At 43.3% G+C, this 23227-nt stretch overlaps 1 protein-coding gene across 3 annotated transcripts in view; it reads right to left on the bottom strand.

The window, feature by feature from the left end:
* Positions 1 to 23227, bottom strand: part of babam2 (BRISC and BRCA1 A complex member 2) — a 168746-nt gene that overhangs the window by 88800 nt on the left and 56719 nt on the right. The gene's annotated exons all lie outside the window — the stretch shown is intronic.

Genomic DNA, 23227 nt, shown 5'->3' with positions numbered 1-23227 from the left:
GTTTGTTTATACTTTAGAAATATTTCAATTAAAAAAAAAGATTTTTTAGATTTTTTTTAGATTTTAGAGATACAGTGCGGAAACAGGCCCTTCGGCCCACCGGGTCCGCGCCGACCAGCGATCCCCGCACACTAACACTATCCTACACACACCAGGGACAATTTTTACATTTGCCCAGCCAATTCACCTACAAACCTGCACGTCTTTGGAGTGTGGGAGGAAACCGAAGATCTCGGAGAAAACCCACGCTGGTCACGGGGAGAACGTACAAACTCCGTACAGACGGCGCTCGTAGTCGGGATGGAACCCGGGTCTCCGGCGCAGCATTCACTGTAAGGCAGCAACTCTACCGCTGCGCCACTGTGCCGACATTCATTTCATATAACTCATAGAACATAGAAAGTGTAGCACAGGAACAGGCCAGTTGGTCCACATTAACAGTGCTGAACATTATGGCAAATTAATCTAATCCCCTCTGGCTGCATTTGACCGATACCCCTCCATTCCCTGCCTATCCAAAAGCCTCTTAAAAGCCACGATTGTATCTGCCTCTACCATCAGCCCTGGCGTCTACCTCTGTGCAAGAAACATGCCCCACACATCTTTAAATTTACAGGTAGACACAAAATGCTGGAGTAACTCAGCGGGTCAGGCAGCATCTCTGGAGAACATGGATGGGTGACGTTTCACAGAGTGCTGGAGTAACTCAGCCGGTCAGGCAGCATCTCTGGAGAACATGGATGGGTGACGTTTCACAGAGTGCTGGAATAACTCAGCAGGCCAGGCAGCATCTCGGGAGAGAAGGAATGGGTGACATTTCGGGTCGAGACCTTTCTTCAGACTGATGTCAGGGGAGGGGGCGGGACAAAGATAGGATGTAGTCGGAAACAGGAAGATTAGTGGGAGACCTGGGAAGGGGGGGGGGGGGGGGGGGTGGAGAGGCAGGGACTACCTGAAGTTAGAAAAGTCAATGTTCATAGGCTGGGGTGTAAACTACCCAAGCAAAATATGAGGTGCTGTTCCTCTAATTAAATCTGTAAATTTACCCCCTCTGAGCTTAAAGGTATCACAAAATGCTGAAGTAACTCAGCAGGTCAGGCAGCATCTTGGGGAGAAGGAATGGGTGACGTTTTGGGTCGAGACCCTTCTTCATTCGATGTACCTTCGATTTGTGCCAGCATCTGCAGTTATTTTCCTACACTCTCTGATCTTAAAGCTGTGTTCTCTACTCTGACATTTCCACACTGGGGAAAATGTTCTGTCTGTCTACCTCATCCATGACTCCCAATTTTATATACTTCTATTAAGTCTCCGACACTGCACAGAAAACAATCCAAGTTTGTCTAACCTCTCCATATAGCTAATACCCTTTAACCAGGCCACATTCCGGTAAAGCTCTTCTCCACATCGAAGGCAGACACTAAAAGCTGGAGTAACTCAGCGGGACTGGCAGCATCTCTGGAGAGAAGGAATGGGTGACGTTCCAAAATAACATCCATTCCTTCTCACTAGCGATGCTGCCTGTTACTCCAGCTTTTAGGGCGGCACGGTGGCGCAGCGGTAGAGTTGCTGCCTTACCACGAATGCAGGGCCAGAGACTCAGGTTCGATCCTGACCACGGGCGCCGTCTGTAAAGAGTTTGTACGTTCTCCCCGTGACCTGCGTGGATTTTCTCCGAGATCTTCGGTTTCCTCCCACACTCCAATGCGTACAGGTATGTAGGTCAATTGGCTGGGTAAATGTAAAAAATGTCCCTAGTAGGTATAGGATAGTGTTAGTGTGCGGGGATCGCTGGGCGGCGCGGACCCGGTGGGCCGAAGGGCCTGTTTCTGCGCTGTATCTCTAAAAAAAATATCTAAACCGAAAATAACCTGCGGTGTGTTTCAGATGGGTTTGAGATGTGGTGTTGGAGTAGTCTAGCTGAGCTACCGCAGTATCTTCATAGTTGGTACTCACTGCAGTACATATACAGTTTGGCTTTGGAACTGACTTACCCACAGGATAACGGTGGAAGCCTTTTTTCTTTGGTTTAAACCAGCATCTGCGGTTCCTTCTTATACACTCTTCTCCACGTCCTTCCTCTAACATTACTGCTGCAAATGCACATAAAACTCCAAATACGAACTAAGCAAAGTTTCATAAAGCTGCAACGTGACTTCCTGACTTACGCTCAATCCCTCAAACGATGAAGCCATGCATGCCATTTGCCTTCTTTACGATCCTATCCACTTGTGTTGTCACTTTCAGGGGGCTATGTACTTGGAACCCAAGATCTTGCTGCACATCAATGTCTTGCCTTTAGCTGCATTCTTTCCCCTTGCATTTGACCTCCTAAAGTGTAACACCTCACACTTGCAACAGATTGAAGTCCATCTGCTATTCCCCCACTTAATTCAGTAAGTGATCAAAATCCCGTTATACCCTTTGACAGCCTTCCTCCCTGTTCGCATTACTACACCAATTTTGGCAAACTTACTAACCAACCCATCTACAATTTAGGTTGTTTAGGTTGTTCGCATTACTACACCAATTTTGGCAAACTTACTAACCAACCCATCTACAATTTAGGTTGTGTAGATCACAAACACCAGAGGTCCCAGCATAGATCCCTGCAGAACAAGGGGGCGGCCACGGTAAAGTTACTGCCTTACAGCACTTGCAGCACCGCAGACCCGGGTTCCATCCCGACTACGGGTGCTGTCTGTACGGAGTTTGTACGTTCTCCCCGTGACCTGCGTGGGTTTTCTCTGAGATCTTCGGTTTCCTCCCGCACTCCAAAGACGTACAGGTTTATAGGTTAACTGGCTTGGTGTATGTGTAAATTGTCCCCAGTGTAGGATAGTGTTAATGTGTGGGGATCGCTGGTCGGTGCGGACTCGGTGAGCCGAAGGGCCTGTTTCCGCGCTGTATCTCTAAACTAAACACCACTGGTCGCAGAGCGCCAGCCAGAATAACATGCTTCCACCATAATTCTGTGGGTAAGTCAGTTCCAAAGCCAAACTGCAATTCTCTGAATGCATTCAAGAGAGAGCTAGATAGAGCTCTTAAGGATAGCGGAGTCAGGGGGTATGGGGAGAAGGCAGGAACGGGGTATTGATTGAGAATGATCAGCCATGATCACATTGAATGGTGGTGCTGGCTTGAAGGGCCAAATGGCCCACTCCTGCACCTATTGTCTATTGTCTAATAATTCACTATCTTTTAAATATTGGTATTGTATTTATAATGTTCAGCAAAAAGATGAATGTAACTTTGACTTAACATCTCTTGAAACATAAACATAAAATATTTCATCCAAATTTGAACCTAAAACCTTCTGAGCAACAGATAGCACCATCAACTGACTCCTATTCATGTGAGCAAAAATTGCACAACCATTAAAAAAACAATGATATCCAAGTACATTCTAACTGTGTAGGAAGGAACTGCAGATGTTGGTTTAAACCAAAGATAGACACAAAATGCTGGAGTAACTCAGCGGGTCAGGCAGCATCTCTGGAGAGAAGGAATGGGTGACGTTTTGGGTCGAGACCCTTCTTCAGAGTCCGAAGAGAAGAAATGGGTGACGTTTTGGGTCGAGACCCTTCTTTGGTCTGAAGAAAGGTCTCGACCCGAAACGTCACCCATTCATTCGCTCCAGAGATGCTGCCTGTCCCGCTGAGTTACTCCAGCATTTTGTGTCTACATTCTAGCTGCATTTACAATGAAAAATAAAAGGCAATTCTTCCAAATGTAAGCAATCCTCCATGAAATAATGCAGTCAATCACCTTTCAAGCTACAATCCCCGCCATTATTTAATATACAATTTTTTCAGTTCTTAATCTAAGCAATTTCCCGAAGACTCCCAACCAACTGACGGCATAAAAAGTACAGAAGGCATAAATAATTAGTGAAAAATATTGACAGGTTTTGTACAGTAAAAATGGGACAGTTCAGTACACTGCACAGAACTATAAGCATTCAGACTTAATGGATATGCTAGATTAGCAGTTATGGGCGGCACGGTGGCGCAGCGGTAGAGTTGCCGCCTTACAGCGAATGCAGCGTCGGAGACTCAGGTTTGATCCTGACTACGGGCGCCGTCTGTTGGAGTTTGTACGTTCTCCCCGTGACCTGCGTGGGTTTTCTCTGAGATCTTCGGTTTCCTCCCACACTCCAAAGACGTACAGGTATGTAGGTTAATTAATGGGCAAATGTAAAAATAAAATAAAAAAATGTCCCTAGTGAGTATAGGATAGTGTTAATGTGCGGGGATCGCTGGGCGGCGCGGACCCGGTGGGCCGAAGGGCCTGTTTCCGCGCTGTATCTCTAAATAAAAATAATAAAATAAACCTGAAGACCGAGTTGAAATGTTGCATGACAACAGCAGGGAAAGAGAAAGAAACATACATATTTTAGGTATTTTACATCATTACTTTAGTAACCTGCTTTCTAGGGGTGTAATCTTGTTTTGGGGATACTGGTTAAAATGTAGGATAGGTCCAGCATTCAATTTCTAGATTTATCTTTTTTTATTTTATACAGTCATGATCCAAAAACTGATTAAAAGGTGCATAGGGGAACAAGGATTTAGTTACACATTTGAAAAACAATGTCCACTATTAACATTGATATCAGTCTGAAAAATGGGTCCAGACCTGAAACATCACCTATCCAGCACCTCTTGAGATGCTGCCTGACCCGCTGAGTTACTCCAGCATTTTCCCCTTTTTTCCCATTATTAACAATTGAGTGGCCGAATGCTTATATCCAGAACCCACTATTCACAAGCCCACTGAGCCAAGGAAACGTCACAATCCCACATCAAAGACAGACAATAACAGCGTTTCCTTGTGGATGGTATAGATTTCATGAGCATGAACTGGAACGAATCAAACTCGCTTCCGAGTAAAGTCAAAAGCAACTATGTTGGTTCAAGGACTTTATAAAGCCCTATCATAGAAACATAGAAAATAGGTGCAGGAGTAGGCCATTCGGCCCTTCGAGCCAGCACCGCCATTCAATATGATCATGGCTGACCATCCAACTCAGTATCCCGTACCTGCCTTCTCTCCATACCCCCTGATCCCTTTAGCCACAAGGGCCACATCTAACTCCCTCTTAAATATAGCCAATGAACTGACCTCAACTACCTTCTGTGGCAGAGAATTCCACAGATTCACCACTCGCTGTGTGAAAAAAACTTTCTCATCTCGGTCCTAAAAGACTTCCCCCTTATCCTTAAACTGTGACCCCTTGTTCTGGACTCCCCCAACATCGGGAACATGTTTCCTGCCTCTAACGTGTCCAACCCCTTAATAATCTTATATGTTTCGATAAGATCCCCTCTCATCCTTCTAAATTCCAGTGTATACAAGCCTAGTCGCTCCAGTCAAAAGCAACTATGTTGGTTCAAGGACTTTATAAAGCCCTATCATCTTAATATCAGCTTTACTTGAACACGGACTTTGACGCACGGCGTTCTGAGGTGTCAACTCAGCTCAGTCTGTGCCACTCTCACCTCGAAATCAGAGCTCAAGATTTATGTACATAATTTGCATTGACATTTCAGCAGAATTCTAATGGCAAGATGCATACAACAGACTCAGTCTGTCTATTTAGATGAATGTTAAAAAACACCACACTACATGCAGAGCTCCAGAAACCCTTGAGTATCCGGAGTATTGCAAGGATTTATTGCAGCCGGTCTTAGTCTTGACAGCCACGGACATATTCTGAAGCTCATAACATTTCTAGTCACCATTTTGGCACATTAGGCTTTCGCTTGATGCCGTCCTTCAAGCTGAAGAAAGGTTACCTATTCCTTTTCTCCAGAGATGCTGTCTGACCCGCTGAGTCACTCCAGCTTTTTGTGTCTATCTTTGGTGTGAACCAGCATCTGCAGTTCCTTCCTACGCAGTGGGCTTTCTTGAGATCCTTTCCTTTGCAGACTTTGCAAAGCTCATGTTTTGTATTCACATCTAATTATTGCATGATTTTTGGATGCCCTCGTGCCAATCTTAGGCATGGATTCTTCAGTCTGAAGAAGGGTCTCGACCCGAAACGTCACCCATTCCTCCTCTCCTGAGATGCTGCCTGACCTGCTGAGATACTCCAGCATTTTGTGAATATCTTCGATTTGTACCAGCATCTGCAGTTATTTTCTTATACTACTTAGGCATGGAATTGTTCTCCCTGTTCTTCAATATTCTTTGAATGGTATTTAACAAGGTGGCATAATAATAACAACAATAATGTATAATGGTTTGATTGACATTCACAATTTCTATTTGATTAATTCAATTCATGGAACTCTTACTATAGTTAAAAGTCATGGTAGATGGAATACTTGGAAAAAACAGAACAGTGATGTAGGAGCTTCAAAGTTCACAGTTAAGCCTTGTTTTGCAGAACTAAGACTTGAATTCTGAAAAACAATCATGATGCAACAACCTGCAATTATTATATAGCACTAACATTCCAATGCTCTTACTCAATGTTTACAGCAGTGCAATCTCACTCCCACTAACTGGAACAGCTAGCTATGAAACAAGGAGTCACGCAACACAACGTGTTTATATAAGCACGAACACATAGACGTCTGTGCTCAAAGTCCTGCGGTAAGCAAAAGTCAGAGACTTTTACTAATCTTTCCTCTGCATAGGTAGAGCAAAATGGCAGCAAATTTAATCCATTTCGGATAAGAAAATGTAGGATTTGGGGAAACTCACGTTGAGACGTGAACTGTGAAGCCCACTTTATTAGTCTGAAGGAGGTCCCAACACAAAACATCACATATCGCTCCGAGGAAGACTCCCGACCCAAAACGTCACCTATCACTCTGAAGGGTCCCAACCCAGATAAAGAAGGGTCTCCAGGCCAATTCACTGGATGAATTTAAAAGAGACTTAGATAGAGCTCTAGGGGCTAGTGGAATCAAGGGATATGGGGAGAAGGCAGGCACAGGTTACTGATTATGGATGATCAGCCATGATCACAATGAATCACGGTGCTGGCTCGAAGGGCAAAATGGCCTCATCCTGCACCTATTTTCTCTGACCCGAAACGTTACCCATTCCTTCTCTCCAGGGATGCTGCCTGTCCCACTGAGTTATTCCAGCATTTTGTGTCTCCCAACCCAAAACATTACCGATCACTTTGAAGAAGGGTCCCTACGCAAAACGTCATTTATCACTCTGAAGATGGGCCCCGACTCAAAACTGTAACGATCCATGCTCTCCAGAGAGGCTGCCTGCACCACTGAGTTGTTCCAGCATCTTGTGCCTTTCTTTTGTAAATCAGAATATGCACTTCTTGTATCTCCATTTTACTATCAATTTAAAAGTGTTCAGAGCTGCACCTTTCAATGGTGTTCGAATCTGGGCGTGGTGTTTCCCCATTTTAGAATTGGTTGCAGGTGCTGGTCTTCATTACACATAGACTGCAATATAAATTCTATTTCGCAAGACCCATTTTATGGGCCCATTTTCTGCATGTTCAATCATTTTGTAGTTTAAAAAGGAAAATGTAAAGCCCACTACGTAAATGAAATGAGTTTTATTAAATATTACTTACTTTTGATCTTTTATACACTTTTAATGTTTATGAACTAGTTTTACCTGCATCAATAATTAAGTGCAATGATGGGATTTATTGCACCCGTCTCATCTTTGAAGCTCTGAATAGTTGATTTTCTATCTTTGTAGTTTGCGGAGACTCATTATATTTATTCCTTGGTTTGAATTTCTTGATGTGGAATGAAGTGAAGGTTGCTCAAGTCAAGGACGGAGTTGCAGCTGAAGAAGACTTGGAAGTTCTCCTTCCTACAAGTGCTGGAGGCTTGAAGAGCTCGCTCCATACTTGACTCTCACCGGGGCAAGGCCTTGCGTTGTAGAAGGCCTGGGCAGCACTGAAGAACCTGTGCACATCATGGAAGTCAGTGAGTTGCTGAACACCCAGTACTCTCTCCAGGGTAACCTGCACCCCTGCCTTAATTTCCCTATCGGATTATTTTCTTTCCCTTGAGAAATGGTGGTGCTTCCAATCCAGAAATAAAAAGAGACTCTTTTGATTAATTAGCTCCTCAATATCCTGGCCACTCCCATCCAACCAGTCCCGATTAATCTTGTGTAGGAAGGAACTGCAGATGCTGGTTTAAACCAAAGATGGACACAAAAAGCTGGAGCAACTCAGCGGGTCGAACACCATCTCTGGAGAAAAGGAATAGGTGACGTTTTGGGTCGAGGCCCTTCTTCAAATTCATGGTCGAGCAGTGAAGAATCTTCTCGTAGGTATCTGTTGGGGCAGTCCACAAGATGACTCGGTGGTCCTGTGCACTGGCAGCGAATGGGTTTTCTGTGAGATACTGTCTGAAAAGAAGTGGCTTCGTGAGGCCCTGAGGGCTATGACAATGATAGTCTTCTGGCAATGCTTCTGCAGAACCCGATGCTTAGGATTCACGTTTAAGGAAGCAGTAGAGCTTAGTTAGTCCTGGTCAGTTCAGGGGGTCAGACATAAAAGATAGACACAACATTCTGGAGTAACTCAACATTGCAGGCTGCATCTCCGGATAGAAGGAATGGGTGACGTTTCGGATCGTGGCTGAGACTGTTCTTAGACTCCTTCACCAGACTGAGAGTTAGGGGAAACGAGAGATATGGATATGGGTAAGGTGCGAAAATGAGAAATCAAAGGGGGACGAAGTTGATGGAAAATGTAGAATCAAACATTGCATGCTCGGGGAAGGTGACAACGAGGCATACAGAGTAAAATTCAATCGGGGACAGTCAAACTAGTCAGAGAACTGGGATGGGGGAGGGATGGAGAGAGAGGGGAAAGCAAGGGTTACTTCAAGTCAGAGAAGTCGATATTCATCCTGCTGGGGTGTAAGCTGCCCAAGCGAAATATGAGGTGCTGTTCCTCCAATTTGCGCTGGGCCTCACTCTGACAATGGAGGAGGCCCAGGACAGAAAGGTCAGATTGGGAATGGGAGGGGGAGTTAAAGTGTTTAGCAATCTGGTGATCATGTACATCTTGGAGATGTTCAGCGAAACGATCGCCGAGCCTGTCCTTGGTCTCGCCGATATATAGGAGTCTACACCTGGAACAGTGGATACTGTAGATGAGGTTGGACGAGATGCAAGTGAACCTCTGCCTTGCCTGGAAGGACAATTGGGGTACATGGTTGAAGCATCTTTCCAGTCCCTTTTTTGGATGATTATATAACCTAATAGATGATAATCTTAGTTATAATGAACCTTATTATAGTTATTATGGGAAACCACTGTGTAGTATTTAAATTATATGCACGCATAGACTTAGAGTGGATGTTAGATGCTCAACTTTTTACTGAAGGTCATAGACCTTTGGAATAAGTTAAGTTTTCTACATGCTTGGAAAAACCTTTCTGAAAGTCGACCGAGCAGAGCAGGTGGCTATTTAAGATCACTTTCAACTGTTACACGGAACCTGAATGAGATAGATGGGTCCAGCTGGCTCTTTCCTGAATGCTCTGTTTATTTTTGTGTGTCTCGTTTGCATAAGTGCCCTGGGCTCCTGCGTGCAAGATCCAAACCAAAGCAGAAATGCCGACTTCCAAGTTGATCTGAGGAGCAGCCAAATTAGCTTCAACAATGGCTAACATCATCTGGACTTCAAGGTGCACATCCACCTCACACTACACTTCAATCATGGTATTATCTTCTACATTCAATGCAGGCTTCTCAATGTGTTTTTTTTTTTGCACTCTATACACCTTTGAAACCCTAGAATTTTTCCTGAAGGATGAATGAGCTCATGACCACAGAGGTACCTGATCTCATGTCTAGACAAGAATACTAATCATGTCGGTGTGTTGAAGGTCTACAACAACAATCTCAGCAGTACACCATGTCTGCATAAAACTATTCTTCTTGGGCAGTGCCTTTCTTTTTTAATTTTCCGTGAACCACTTTTGAGTTACATAACTTTTTCTTTACAGAAAAATAGGATTCCTTAGAGCCTTGATAAACTCTAACACAAATACTACTTGTTTATTATGTGCTGACACAGAAAGTCAGAGAATACAAAAGCCTACAACAGCAACCTTGAATCACCACAAGTACTATTTTGGTACAATGTTCATAAACTATTTTCTACAAGTAGACTATAAATAGGAGTACGTTTGATGTTTCTCTATGATTAGTTCTTGAGGCATTCAGTCTGATTCAGTGTTCTGTTTGCAATCGGGAATATAAACAGAATCAGTTGAACTCATTTAGCCAATACACACCAGTCATTTGTATTTCATTAAGAAGTTCCCCATTATTGTTCATTTATCAAGTGATTCTTGTGCAAAATAAATGATTCTTTGTTAGTCATATCGTGGAAATCCAAAATGAGAATGGTCACATGTACTGCCAATAATCCACCATTATTTAAACATCTATGAACCATATACTTGATTTAAAAAAATTATTTCAAGAGGATTACTTTTCAGGTTCATAAAAACATAGGATACAAAGGCAAGCAAGGCCAAGCAGTCTCTCAAGTCTGTTCCACCATCGAATAAGATCATAGCTGTCCTGATTTAGAAACATGGGACTACAGATGCTGGTTTACACAAAAGGACACACAGTGCAAGAGTAACTCAGCGGGCAGGTGATGTTTCGGGTAGGGACCTTTCGTCAGACCTCTTCTGAAGAAGGGTCCTGATCTAAAATGTCACCTATCCATGTTCTCCAGAAATGTCGGTCCTAATACATGGCCTGAATTCCAGATTTTTTTTTGCTTGATTTCCAGAGCTTTTTATTTCACTTTAGTCCAAACAACTGTCCCAGAGTAGAAGCAAATTAATGACTAATCATTTACATCCTTCTGGGGTAGAAAATTCCAAAGGTTCCCAACCCTTATTCCTCCTCACCTCATTACGAGAGAGGAGGGTCAGTCAACACCTTATCCTAAGACTAGGCCTCCCAGTTCATAAACCCTCCACCGGGGAAACATTTCCACAACATCTACCTTTTCAAGGCCCATTTGAATTAAAAAACACAAAGTGCTGGAGTAACTCAGTGGGTCAGGCAGCATCCCTGGAGAACATGGAGGTGATGTTTCGTGTCAGGACCCTTCTTTAGACACGGAGGTTTCAATAAGATCACTAGTCACGCTTCTAAATTCCACCTAGGGAAGGGCTGTTCTGCTCAATCTTTCCCCATTACCATCTCATTCCAGGAATTAATTTTGTGCAACAACTTTGCTGCACCTCTCCATGTCAACTTTGTCATTGTTTTCATCCAGTTTACCAAAAAAACTATTAGTATTGTCATGTACAGTGAAAAGCCAACAGATGTTTACAAACATGCCATCCTAAGTGTACTGATACAGGATAAAGGGAATAACATTTAGATTTAGATTTTTAGATTTAGAGATACAGCGCGGAAACAGGCCCTTCGGCCCACCGGGTCCGCACCGCCCAGGGATCCCCGCACATTAACACTATCCTACACACACTAGGGACAATTTTTAAAAAAATTATTTTTATTTTTAACATTTGCCCAGCCAATTAACCTACATACCTGTACGTCTTTGGAGTGTGGGAGGAAACCGAAGATCTCGGAGAAAACCCATGCAGGTCACGGGGAGAACGTACAAACTCCGTTTAGTGCAATATAACGTTCAACAAAGTCAGATAAAGATAGACACAAAAAGCTCGAGTAACTCAGCGGGCAGGCAGCATCTCTGGAGAGAAGGAATGGGTGACGCTTCGGGTCCGAGATGCTGCCTGACCCGCGGAGTTACTCCAGCGTTTTGTGTCCATCTTCGGTTTAAACCAGCATCTGCAGTTTCTTCCTACACAAAGTCAGATTAAAGATAGATCGAAGGTCTCCAATGAGATGGTGGTCAGGACCGCTCTCTAGTTGGTGATAGGTTGGTTCAGTTGCCTTATTACAACTGGGAAGAAACAGTCCCTGAATCTAGAGGTATGCATTTTCAAACTTCTGTATCTCTTGCCTGGTGGGAGAGGGAAGAAGAGGGAGTGACCGGGATGAGAGTTGTCCTTGATTATGCTTGGTGGCCTTACCGATTCTGACATTTTGACAAAAAATATATTTTAACTGCAGCAGGATTAGTAATTTGCACACATTCAAGTATTAAACGGTAGAGCTGCTGCCTTACAGCGCCAGAGACATGAGCTCGATCCTGACTACGGTTGCTGTCTGTATGGAGTTTGCACGCTCTCCTCATGACCTGCGTGGGTTTTCTCAGAGATCTCCGATTTCCTCCCACACTCGAAAGACTTATAGGTTTGTAGGTTAATTGGCTTGGTATAAATATAAATTGTCCCTAGTGTGTGTAGGATAGTGCTAGTGTGCGGGGATCACAAGTCGGGCCGGACTCGGTGGGCCGAAGGGCGTTTTCGCACTGTATCTCTAAACTAATTAACGGATTCAATTACATTTTCAAGTGCTTCCCTGGCTGCCAAAGGGAGCAAAAAGAATGGAATTAATTTGACTTGAAACTTCTAAAGATGGCTCCCATCAATTGCTTTTTGTGCTATCACTATAGATTCAATCTGATTAAATTCTTAGAAAAAGCAAAGTAAGATAATGTGCATTGAGCAAGTTTTTTTTTTGCTCTTCACTATCTTTATTCAAGGATACAAAATGCAAATGTCGGAAGCCATTCGGACCTGACTCTGTGCATTTACAATGTCACAACGGTCACCCAGATACAGAGTTTCTCCAAGTTCCTTGTAAATGAACCCAGTTAAGTATTAAGTCGTTCTGCTTTAGAAAGAACAGGCAACTTATTAACAGATGCGCAGGTCTTGAATGCATTTACTGGCACCAACCAAAAATAGAAGTTACGCTAGAATTGTCTACAAGAGATAGAGGTTTTTGCCCAACGAAATCAAGGTTATCAAAGAGATCAATAAATCATGTTAAAATATACTTTAAATCTGGAAGTTAATGTTTGGGATAATTTATAAATAGATAAATTGACTTTGGCAAAAGATTTTGCGATAAACACAACACATGGAATGGATCACAGAACATTTGATATTTACCAGATTTTGTTTTAAAAGGCTAGTGCAAGCAAGGGGATATGTAAAAAAGGGATATTAGTATTACAGGAAAGACTCATCTTCAATTGTTCTCAATAACTTGATGCTGAGATAGTCTCTTGAATGGTGCAGTTAATGTGAAGATACTCCCACAGTGCTGTTAGGCAGAATTTCAACCTTTAGTTGTAGAAATACAGCACAGAAACAGGCCCTTCTGCCCACCAAGTCTGGGGCGACCAGTGATCACCCGCACACTACTTCTGTTATCCCAGTTTCGCATCCTACACACTAGGGGCAATTTACAGAACCCAATTAACTTACAAACCTGCGCGTCCTTGGACTGTGGGAGGAAGACAGAGAACCCGGACAAGGAGAACGTACAAACTCTGCCCAGACTGTACCCGTAGTCAGGATCGAACCCAGGTCTCTGGAGCTGGAAGGCAGCAACTCTACCGCTGCGCCACTGTGCTGACCTGATAATCAGAAACGATCAGCTACGCGTTTCAAAATGAAGATGTGTGACTTCACGGACTTATTGCTTGTGTTTTTCCAAGTGGTAGATAGGGAATCAATGGGGCTTGTTGCTTGCTGTAGTACACCCAGCCTCTGACTTGCTCTTGTGGATGTGGTCTTTTTTTTAAATTCCTCCTTTAGCATTACATGATTGTGCTCCATGCAGTAGAATTTGATTTATCTTTAAACCCAAAAGCACTGCAGATATAGGACATATTCAGCAGGTCAGGCAGCATTTCTGAAGAGAAAAAAAAGGACGCTGCTTGTCTTGGGCTACAAAAACATCAGATCTGTTTCTCACCTGACTGATCCTGCCTGTGCCTTTGGGTGTTCCTTCCATTTTGTGTTTTGTTTTGAATTTCTAGCATCTGCATTTTCTTCTTTGCTCCAATGTTTAATTATGACTTAGTTTATTGTTGGCAATGCGGTTCATCATTTTTTCTGGTGTTGTTGTCATGTGAGTGTACATATTAAATTCCATGCGTGCTAAACTCCCTGACAAAGAACAGGTAGATATGCAGCAGCTTTTTGCAGTTGCTATTACACCTTTCAAAATGTCCCACAGCAGTGTGTAGAACTAATTACATTCTGGCTACTGTCGTGTCAATAAACTGACAAGTCAATTTTTCTATATATTTAACACACAACCATTTCCATGATTTTCAGGAAATCCTTGTTACCCATTATTTCTTGCAACTATTTGCAAAGCTTTTCAATAGACAATAGACAATAGGTGCAAGAGGAGGCTATTCGGCCCTTCGAGCCAGCACCGCCATTCAATGTGATCATGGCTGAACATTCTCAATCAGTATCCCGTTCCTGCCTTCTCCCCATACCCCCTGACTCCGCTATCCTTAAGAGCTCTATCTAGCTCTCTCTTGAATGCATTCAGAGAAATGGCCTCCACTGCCTTCTGAGGCAGAGAATTCCACAGATTCACAACTCTCTGACTGAAAAAGTTTTTCCTCATCTCAGTTCTAAATCCTGACTACGGGTGCTGCACTGTAAGGAGTTTGTACGTTCTCCCCGTGACCTGCGTGGGTTTTCTCCGAGATCTTCGGTTTCCTCCCACACTCCAAAGACGTGCAGGTATGTAGGTTAATTGGCTGGGTAAAATGTAAAAATTGTCCCTAGTGGGTGTAGGATAGTGTTAATGTACGGGGATCGCTGGGCGGCACGGACTTGGAGGGCCGAAAAGGCCTGTTTCCGGCTGTATATATATATGATATGATAAATGGCCTACCCCTTATTCTTAAACTGTGGCCCCTTGTTCTGGACTCCCCCAACATTGGGAACATGTTTCCTGCCTCTAACGTGTTCAACCCCTTAATAATCTTATACGTTTCGATAAGATCCCCTCTCATCCTTCTAAATTCCAGTGTATACAAGCCTAGTCGCTCCAGTCTTTCAACATATGATAGTCCCACCATTCTGGGAATTAACCTAGTAAACCTACGCTGCACGCCCTCAATAGCAAGAATATCCTTCCTCAAATTTGTTTTTCATGTTTGCATTAGTTTTATCTTTTATTTTGTCAGTTTGCATTGATTAATTGTGTAAGTCAATAGACCACCATCAACATGGCAGCGCGGTGGCGCAGCGGTAGAGTTGCTGCCTTACAGCGCCAAAGACCCGGGTTCCACCCTCACTACGGGTGCTGTCTCTAAGGAGTTTGTACGGTCTCCCCGCAACCTGCATGGGTGTTCTCTGGGATCTCCTGTTTCTTCCCACACTCCAAAGACGTACAAGTTGGTAGGCTAATTGGCTTTGTATAAATGTAAATTGTCCCTTGTGTGTAGAATTGTGCTAGTTTGCGTTCGTCGGCGCGGACTCAGTGGGCCTGTTTCCACGCATTATCTCTAAACTTAAGTAAACCCCGCTGGAAAGTCAAGTTTAAAAAAGAAATTGCTGCTAAACCTTGAAGGGGTCTTTGGGTTCCTCAATGGTGGGAAGAGGTAAAAGGGCATGGTTGTGTTGAAAAGTACCATGTTGTGGGATGTGGTTGGTAGAGATAGAAGAGTGAGCCAGCTTGTCACTGAGAGAATCGTCTCTCTAGATTGATGAAAGCAGAGGGTTGGACAGAAATTGTGCGGCACGGTGGCGCAGCGGTAGAGTTGCTGCCTTACAGCGAATGCAGCGCCGGAGACTCAGGTTCGATCCTGACTACGGGCGCCGTCTGTACGGAGTTTGTACGTTCTCCCCGTGACCTGCGTGGGTTTTCTCCAAGATCTTCGGTTTCCTCCCACACTCCAAAGACGTACAGGTATGTAGGTCAATTGATTGGGTAAATGTAAAAGAAATTGTCCCTAGTGTGTGTAGGATAGTGTTAATGTGCGGGGATCGATGGGCGGCGCGGACTCGGTGGGCCGAAGGGCCTGTTTCCGCGCTGTATCTCTAAAATCTAAATTATGGAGGATGAAATGGGGGCAGAAATTATGGAGGATGATCAGCTGGTGCTGGCAGAAAACACAGAAGATAACTAATTGAATGTAATGGAAAAAATGAGGTCAGGGAGTACCCTAAATTTGGAATGAGTGCCAGGAAAGAGAGATACTGCGCGATCTGTGGCAACAATGGGAGAATAAAAACATCCATAGTTACGCCAAAAGGAAAATATTTCAGCAGCAGTGGTGAGCAGAATAAAAGTAATTAAACGGATACGGCATAGAGAGTGAAATGATGTGGTACAATGAGCTGGAATGCTGAGAACACTCTTCTAACACCAATACCTTCCCCATTGCATGTATTGTACATGCGTTTGACTTGATTGTATTTATAGAAACATAGAAAATAGGGGCAGGAGTAGGCTATTCGGCCCTTCGAGCCTGCACCGCCATTCAATATGATCATGGCTGATCATCCAACTCAGTATCCCGTACCTGCCTTCTCTCCATACCCCCTGATCCCTTTAGCCACAAGCGCCACATCTAACTCCCTCTTAAATATAGCCAATGAACTGGCCTCAACTACCCTCTGTGGCAGAGAATTCCACAGATTCACCACTCTCTGCGTGAAAAAAAAACTTTCTCATCTCGGTCCTAAAAGACTTCCCCCTTATCCTTAAACTGTGACCCCTTGTTCTGGACTTCCCCAACATCGGGAACAATCTTCCTGCATCTAGCCTGTCCAACCCCTTAAGAATTTTGTAAGTATGTGTGGTTTGATCTGTTCTGATCTGTTTAGATAGCACACAAAACCTTAGTACACTTAACAATAATTAAACCTAAACCTAAACCTAATGAATGGAATGGAATCCCTGTAAGAAGCAGGGTGGGAGAACATGTAGTTGAAATAGCAGATTTAGGGGGACTTATAATAGATGCTGGAGTTGACCTAACCCTCGAGATACAGAGATGTCAGGAAAGGCAATGGAGAGAAATGGATCGTGTTAAAGTGAGAGAAATCAGTATCATTAAGACAATGAAATATTCCACTTCTGTTGTGCACGAAACAGCACCAATACAGTCATTAACATAACTAAGAGGGGTTGAGAGAGCTCTGAATCAGAGTTTGAAAGAAAGATTGCTCCACACATGCAACAAAGGGACAGGCATAGCTTAGGCCTGTGCAAATTTCCAGAGCTGCACACCAATTCTGAGTGCTTCACAGTTTTGCTTAACTTTGCTTTGTAACTAAATACATCTAAGACCACCTGAACTGAACTGAATGTTAATAATTAAAGCATAAAGGAGACATTCAAAACATAAAGAGCTGACAAAGGGGTAAAGATGGGCAGATGAGAAATAAGGATCCTCATCTCCATCACTTGAGAACAAGCTTGAAGAGCTTGGAGCAAGGCTGGTGTTTCAAAGGAGCAACTTTGTTTCACAGAAACATTTGTTCATCCATGACTCACCAGACGTTGTTATACAGCCCGAGGGCTTCTCCATGGAATGTACAGATTCCCCAGACAAGGGGAAAGGTTGCATCATCTGCTTTTGGTCAATGCTTCTTGGTGCACTGATGTGATGGTCTTGGCTCAATTCTGGTCCCCTGACCTGAATACCCTAATTATAAAATGCTGTTCCTTTTACCTGATCTATGAGGTCACTTCGACCATCTTGTCAGCAATCGACATACCACACCAAACCAATGGCAAGGTGGCACAGGACAAATTATACTCAGTCATTAGCTCCCTCGAGACCTCGACCTCTGATACCCTGTTGATTATCGCCGATGACTTTAATCAAACTAACTTCAGGGAAAGACACAAAATGCTGGAGTAAGTTGGTGGGTCAGGCAGTATCCCAGGACACCATGGATAGGTGACGTTTCAGGTCGGGAGTTCCTTGCTTCTATTAACTTCCGGGACATATCAAGAACACTTCATTTGGCCGGTATTAGTGTACGTCACCCATTTCATCGAGAAATGCGTTTGCGTCTTTGTTCTGAAGATAATTAGGATCTATCCTAATTAGAAACCTTGGGATAAAAGGGAGACTCACTCTCTGCTAAAGGCCACGTCCAAGGCTTTCCAGAAGGACTAGAAGGCCACATCCAAGGCTTTCCAGAATGATGTTTGCACTGGACCAGAAGGCCACATATGATCTCTGCAAAAACAAGCTGGAGGCTCAATTTACTAAGGTGGGCACCAGGTGACCATGGCAGGGTGTCTGTCTCACAGGCTACAAGCCACAGTCGGGGGCGATCCCTTGCAACAAAAGTAACTACCGGATGAACTTACATCTATTACGATATTTTGAACAGGTAAACAAATTGGGAGGTCATGTTTCAATACATTTTTGTTCTGCCTTCAGTCATAAATCAGTAATTTTGTAAGAATTCACTGATAAATAGTATTCATGGCGAAATAATGGGAGATAAACAAAATTAATTCTCCTAGCTTCTAACCACCAGAAACTGCAAGAATTTATACAAAATCATTGAATGAGAAAACAGCATTTAAAATTTTTAATTCTCACAGCTAGGTGCAAATTGCTAACATTGCTTATTCCTTCCCGAGAATGGGACTTTGTTCAAAATGTCAACATTTGTTCAAAATTGCAGCACAGTTGCGCAGCGGTAGAGTTGCTGCCTTACAGCGCCAGAGACCTGGGTTTGATCCCGACTACGGGTGCTTGTCTGTACGGAGTTTGTACGTTCTCCCTATGACCGCGTGGGTTTTCTCCGGGTGCTCCGGTTTCCTCCCACATTCCAAAGACGTGCTGGTTTGTAGGTTAATTGGCTCCTGTAAACTGTCGTTAGGATAGATGTGTAGGATAGAACAAATGAACGGGCGATCGTTGGTCGGCACGGACTCAGTGGACTAAGTCCAATAGACGACAAAGAGAAAAGTAGAAAAATATAGTTCAAAGTCTCCAGTACCGAACATAAACATGTAGCAGCAGTATAAACAGAACAGATGGGCTGATTAGCACAGAGGCTCAGCACCTTCATCAATGCGGCCTCGTGCCTGACCTCCAGTGCTGTGCGTTCGTTCTACCATGCATGGAGCTTGCATACCGATGTGGATTTCCCCTGGTGCTCCAAATTTCTCCTACATCCTAGTTTAATTGACGACTGTGTAAAAAAAAAAACACCTTTTGAAGATGGTGGAAAGAGAATTAGGTGGGCATGTGGAAAAGAATAGGACGCAGAAAGATCAAATGAGGGAAAAAAGGGGTTGATAGGACTACTCTGAAAGCCAGCATGGAACAAATGGGCTAAACTGTCTTCTCTCACGAGAAAAGGAAATGTGTTTAATAATATAAAACATGATTTCTAAAGTTACTATCAGCAAAGGACCTTTAGTTTATTGCCTGGGGTGCCCAGTTCATTAGTGCTGTGGTAAAATATACCATGTGCTGCTCCACCATACACACCCCTACAAGCTGCAAATATACACAGCATGCCACAGATTGATGTGATTGGTGTCCACCTAAGTTTTGGAAGGAACTTTCTCCTCCGCAGCTGCTGCTGCAGAGCAGAAATCTTGAAACAAGTATTTAAATGAAAGATTATTCCACAGCGCTGTACATGAATCAAATCACTGCGATTTAGACAGATTTTAGAGAAAGATCTGTGAATGGCGGGGTGGGTCTTGGCTATAAACATGTGGCTCTAAACATGACAAAATCATCCCTGCTCTCCATCTGTAATCGTACACTGTGGAGTGGTTGAACTCTCAACTATTTCCGTGTTGACCAATTCTCTATTTTGTCTCTCCATGTGTAATCGTACACTGTGGAGTGGTTGAACTCTCAACTATTTCCGTGTTCAACAATTCTTTCTTTCTTTCTTTCTTTCTTCCTTTCTTTCTTTCTTTCTTTCTTTCTTTCTTTCTTTCTTTCTTTCTTTCTCTCTCTCTCTCTCTCTCTCTCTCTCTCTCTCTCCCTCTCCCTCCCTCCCTCCCTCCCTCCCTCTCTCTCTCTCTCTCTCTCTCTCTCTCTCTCTCTCTCTCTCTCTCTCTCTCTCCCCCTCCCTCCCTCCCTCCCTCCCTCCCTCCCCCTCTCCTCTCTCTCTCTCTCTCTCTCTCTCTCTCTCTCTCTCTCTCTCTCTCTCTCTCTCTCTCTCTCTCTCTCTCTCTCTCTCTCTCTCTCTCTCTCTCTCTCTCTCTCTCTCTCTTCTCTCTCTCTCTCTCTCTCTCTCTCTCCCCCTCCCCCTCCTCCCTCCCTCCCCTCCCTCTCCCTCTCCCCCCCCTCTCCCCCCCCCCTCCCCCCTCCCCCCCCCCCCCTCTCTCTCTCTCTCTCTCTCTCTCTCTCTCTCTCTCTCTCTCTCTCTCTCTCTCTCATTCCTTATCATCTCCTCAGCTAAGGGAAATGTTATTTTCTATTTAATTTCAAGACCCTATAATCAGGTTGGGAGTTAGGTTAGGAGTTAGGAGGGAGGGATAGATCAGCCATGATTGAATGGCGGAGTAGACGATGGGCCAAATGGCCTAATTCTACTCCTATTCCTTATGACCTAATAGAAAATAAAGTCGATTAAATTATAGTGATATTTTGCAGCATTTACTACCCTTCAATATTGACACTTAAGATGGCGGTGAAATGACTTCTTGAACTATTGCCTACGATTCCCCAATTTCGTCAGTTACTTACAATTTTCCTAACACCTGTGGTTAATCTATACCTGTTTATTCTATTACTCCACCTTGTTTAAAGTTACACTCTGGTTCTCCACATAGTCTGCTTATCAAAGGAAGACTGAAAACATTCTGGACAGAGACTCTGCTATCTACTGTCTGATTCCCTTCAAAGGCCAATGATGCACAATGTTTGAATTGGTGACTTATGCTGAATGTTTATGAATGAACTACGTTGAATAATGAACCTTTATCATCTGCAACCTGCTCCCTTCATCTCACCCATCCTTAATTGTTATTATAGACGATTGATCTCCATTCATACAATCGCTTCATTTTTCTTTTAAGTCTTTCAAATCACCTTTATTCACCTCTTAATACTTCCCTCATGATTTTCGTATATCCATTGCTTTAATCAAACATCCCGCATCAAATTTAAATTCCTCATCCATATTTATTCCAATATTCCGATTTGATTCATCTCGTCTGAAAGCAATTGAACAATTTGATACGTCTTTGTTCTTTTTGAAAAATTCCTCACTGTTAATTCTTTGCCAACTTTTCCTCCCAGTTGATTCAGAATTCAAGAGTGCTCACTTATCTGTCGTACACACCGGAACAATGAGTGGCATTTTCGTTTTCTGAGGTCTTCCTTATTCCAAAAATACCACAAACATATTTGACTTTCAATGATCTTCCCAAATCTCAATGACGTGGTTGATATTTTCCTATTCTTTCCCTGCATTCATATTAGTTATTGTCCTCAGTGCATTTCCTGGAACGAAACCAGATATCGCAGTAATCTTTGTTGCATTCATTATAAACAAACTGATGGCCTACGTATTAGTTTTCTGCTAATTTCGCAATAGTTACGATCATTTAGAAGCAATTTCCTGAATTTTATGCAAATCTTTCCCACCATCTTTTTGCACTGTGTGATGGGCAGAGCCACAGTTTAATGCTTCCTATTCTACTAACTCTATCCACAACCAGGCGCCCCCTGGATTACAAACGACCAGACTTGCAGAAATACAACTTTACGCTAATTCTCCCATACATTTTTAAACATTTTCCACGATAGCAGTAAAGATATGTTTGTGTGTCCATTAATGTCTGTTACAGTATATATTCCATTATTTTAATTGTGGATAGTTGGGGTGAGGGTTTGATGAAATAGAGCAAGTGTATATGTAATAAAAGGGAAGTTAGACACAAAATGCTGGATAACTCAGCGGGTCAGGCAGCATCTCTGGTGAAAAGGAATAGGTGACGTTTGGGGCAAGACCCTTCTTCAGACTAAAAGAACATGGGGATCTGTCGAAAATGCACATTTTTGACTTGTGGAGAAATCGACAGATGAAAAGTCATATATCATTCTATCAGTTTAATACTACATTCTAGAATCTTACTGTTTTGCTGCTATTATAGAATTGTTATTGAAGTCAATAGACAATAGACAATAGGTGCAGGAGTAGGCCATTCAGCCCTTCGAGCCAGCACCGCCATTCAATGCGATCATGGCTGATCACTCTCAATCAGTACCCCGTTCCTGCCTTCTCCCCATACCCCCTCACTCCGCTATCCTTAAGAGCTCTATTCAGCTCTCTCTTGAAAGCATTTAACGAACTGGCCTCCACTGCCTTCTGAGGCAGAGAATTCCACACCTTCACCACTCTCTGACTGAAAAAGTTCTTCCTCATCTCCGTTCTAAATGGCCTACCCCTTATTCTTAAACTGTGGCCCCTTGTTCTGGACTCCCCCAACATTGGGAACATGTTTCCTGCCTCTAATGTGTCCAATCCCCTAATTATCTTATATGTTTCAATAAGATCCCCCCTCATCCTTCTAAATTCCAGTGTATACAAGCCCAATCGCTCCAGCCTTTCAACATACGACAGTCCCGCCATTCCGGGAATTAACCTAGTGAACCTACGCTGCACGCCCTCCATAGCAAGAATATCCTTCCTCAAATTTGGAGACCAAAACTGCACACAGTACTCCAGGTGCGGTCTCACCAGGGCCCGGTACAACTGTAGAAGGACCTCTTTGCTCCTATACTCAACTCCTCTTGTTATGAAGGCCAACATTCCATTGGCTTTCTTCACTGCCTGCTGTACCTGCATGCTTCCTTTCATTGACTGTCGACACACCATCGCATTTTGCTTCCCTACCCCTCCCCCTACCCGCCCCCCCTTTACTTCCCTTAGAGCGTGGGAATGTAAATGTATAAATCAAACACATTTAGTTTCCAGTCTTGCTATTATAAAGTTATGTCTCTATTTCACTTTCCTCCAGTGTAATAGTCCCAACTTTAAAATGTTTCATTTGAAACATATTCATACGTATGCCACATGCTACTGGCTCCAATTTCTTTTTGGAATCATACCCCAGAATTTTTTTCTCCACAATGAGTTCATTATTGGTTTCCCATTTTCATTGTTTCATCCATTGATTGCTTCGTTTTCTTTTTTGCTTCTCTAGGTTTTATCCAATTCCTTCAAATTACCCTACCCAAGGAGTAAATTGGTAACAGACACTGCAACAAGAAATTCATCCAAAGTAAACTTTCTTGCAAGAAATAACCTTAATCTAACAACCAAGCAAACTCTGGGTTGGATTTAGTGTAAAACACAAGCATATGGAAACATCTGACGGTGGTCCCAGTGAC

The sequence above is a fragment of the Rhinoraja longicauda genome, chromosome 5 (assembly GCF_053455715.1).
Source record: "Rhinoraja longicauda isolate Sanriku21f chromosome 5, sRhiLon1.1, whole genome shotgun sequence".
In the NCBI taxonomy this organism is placed as follows: domain Eukaryota; kingdom Metazoa; phylum Chordata; class Chondrichthyes; order Rajiformes; family Arhynchobatidae; genus Rhinoraja; species Rhinoraja longicauda.
This window is presented reverse-complemented; position numbering and strand designations above follow the sequence as displayed.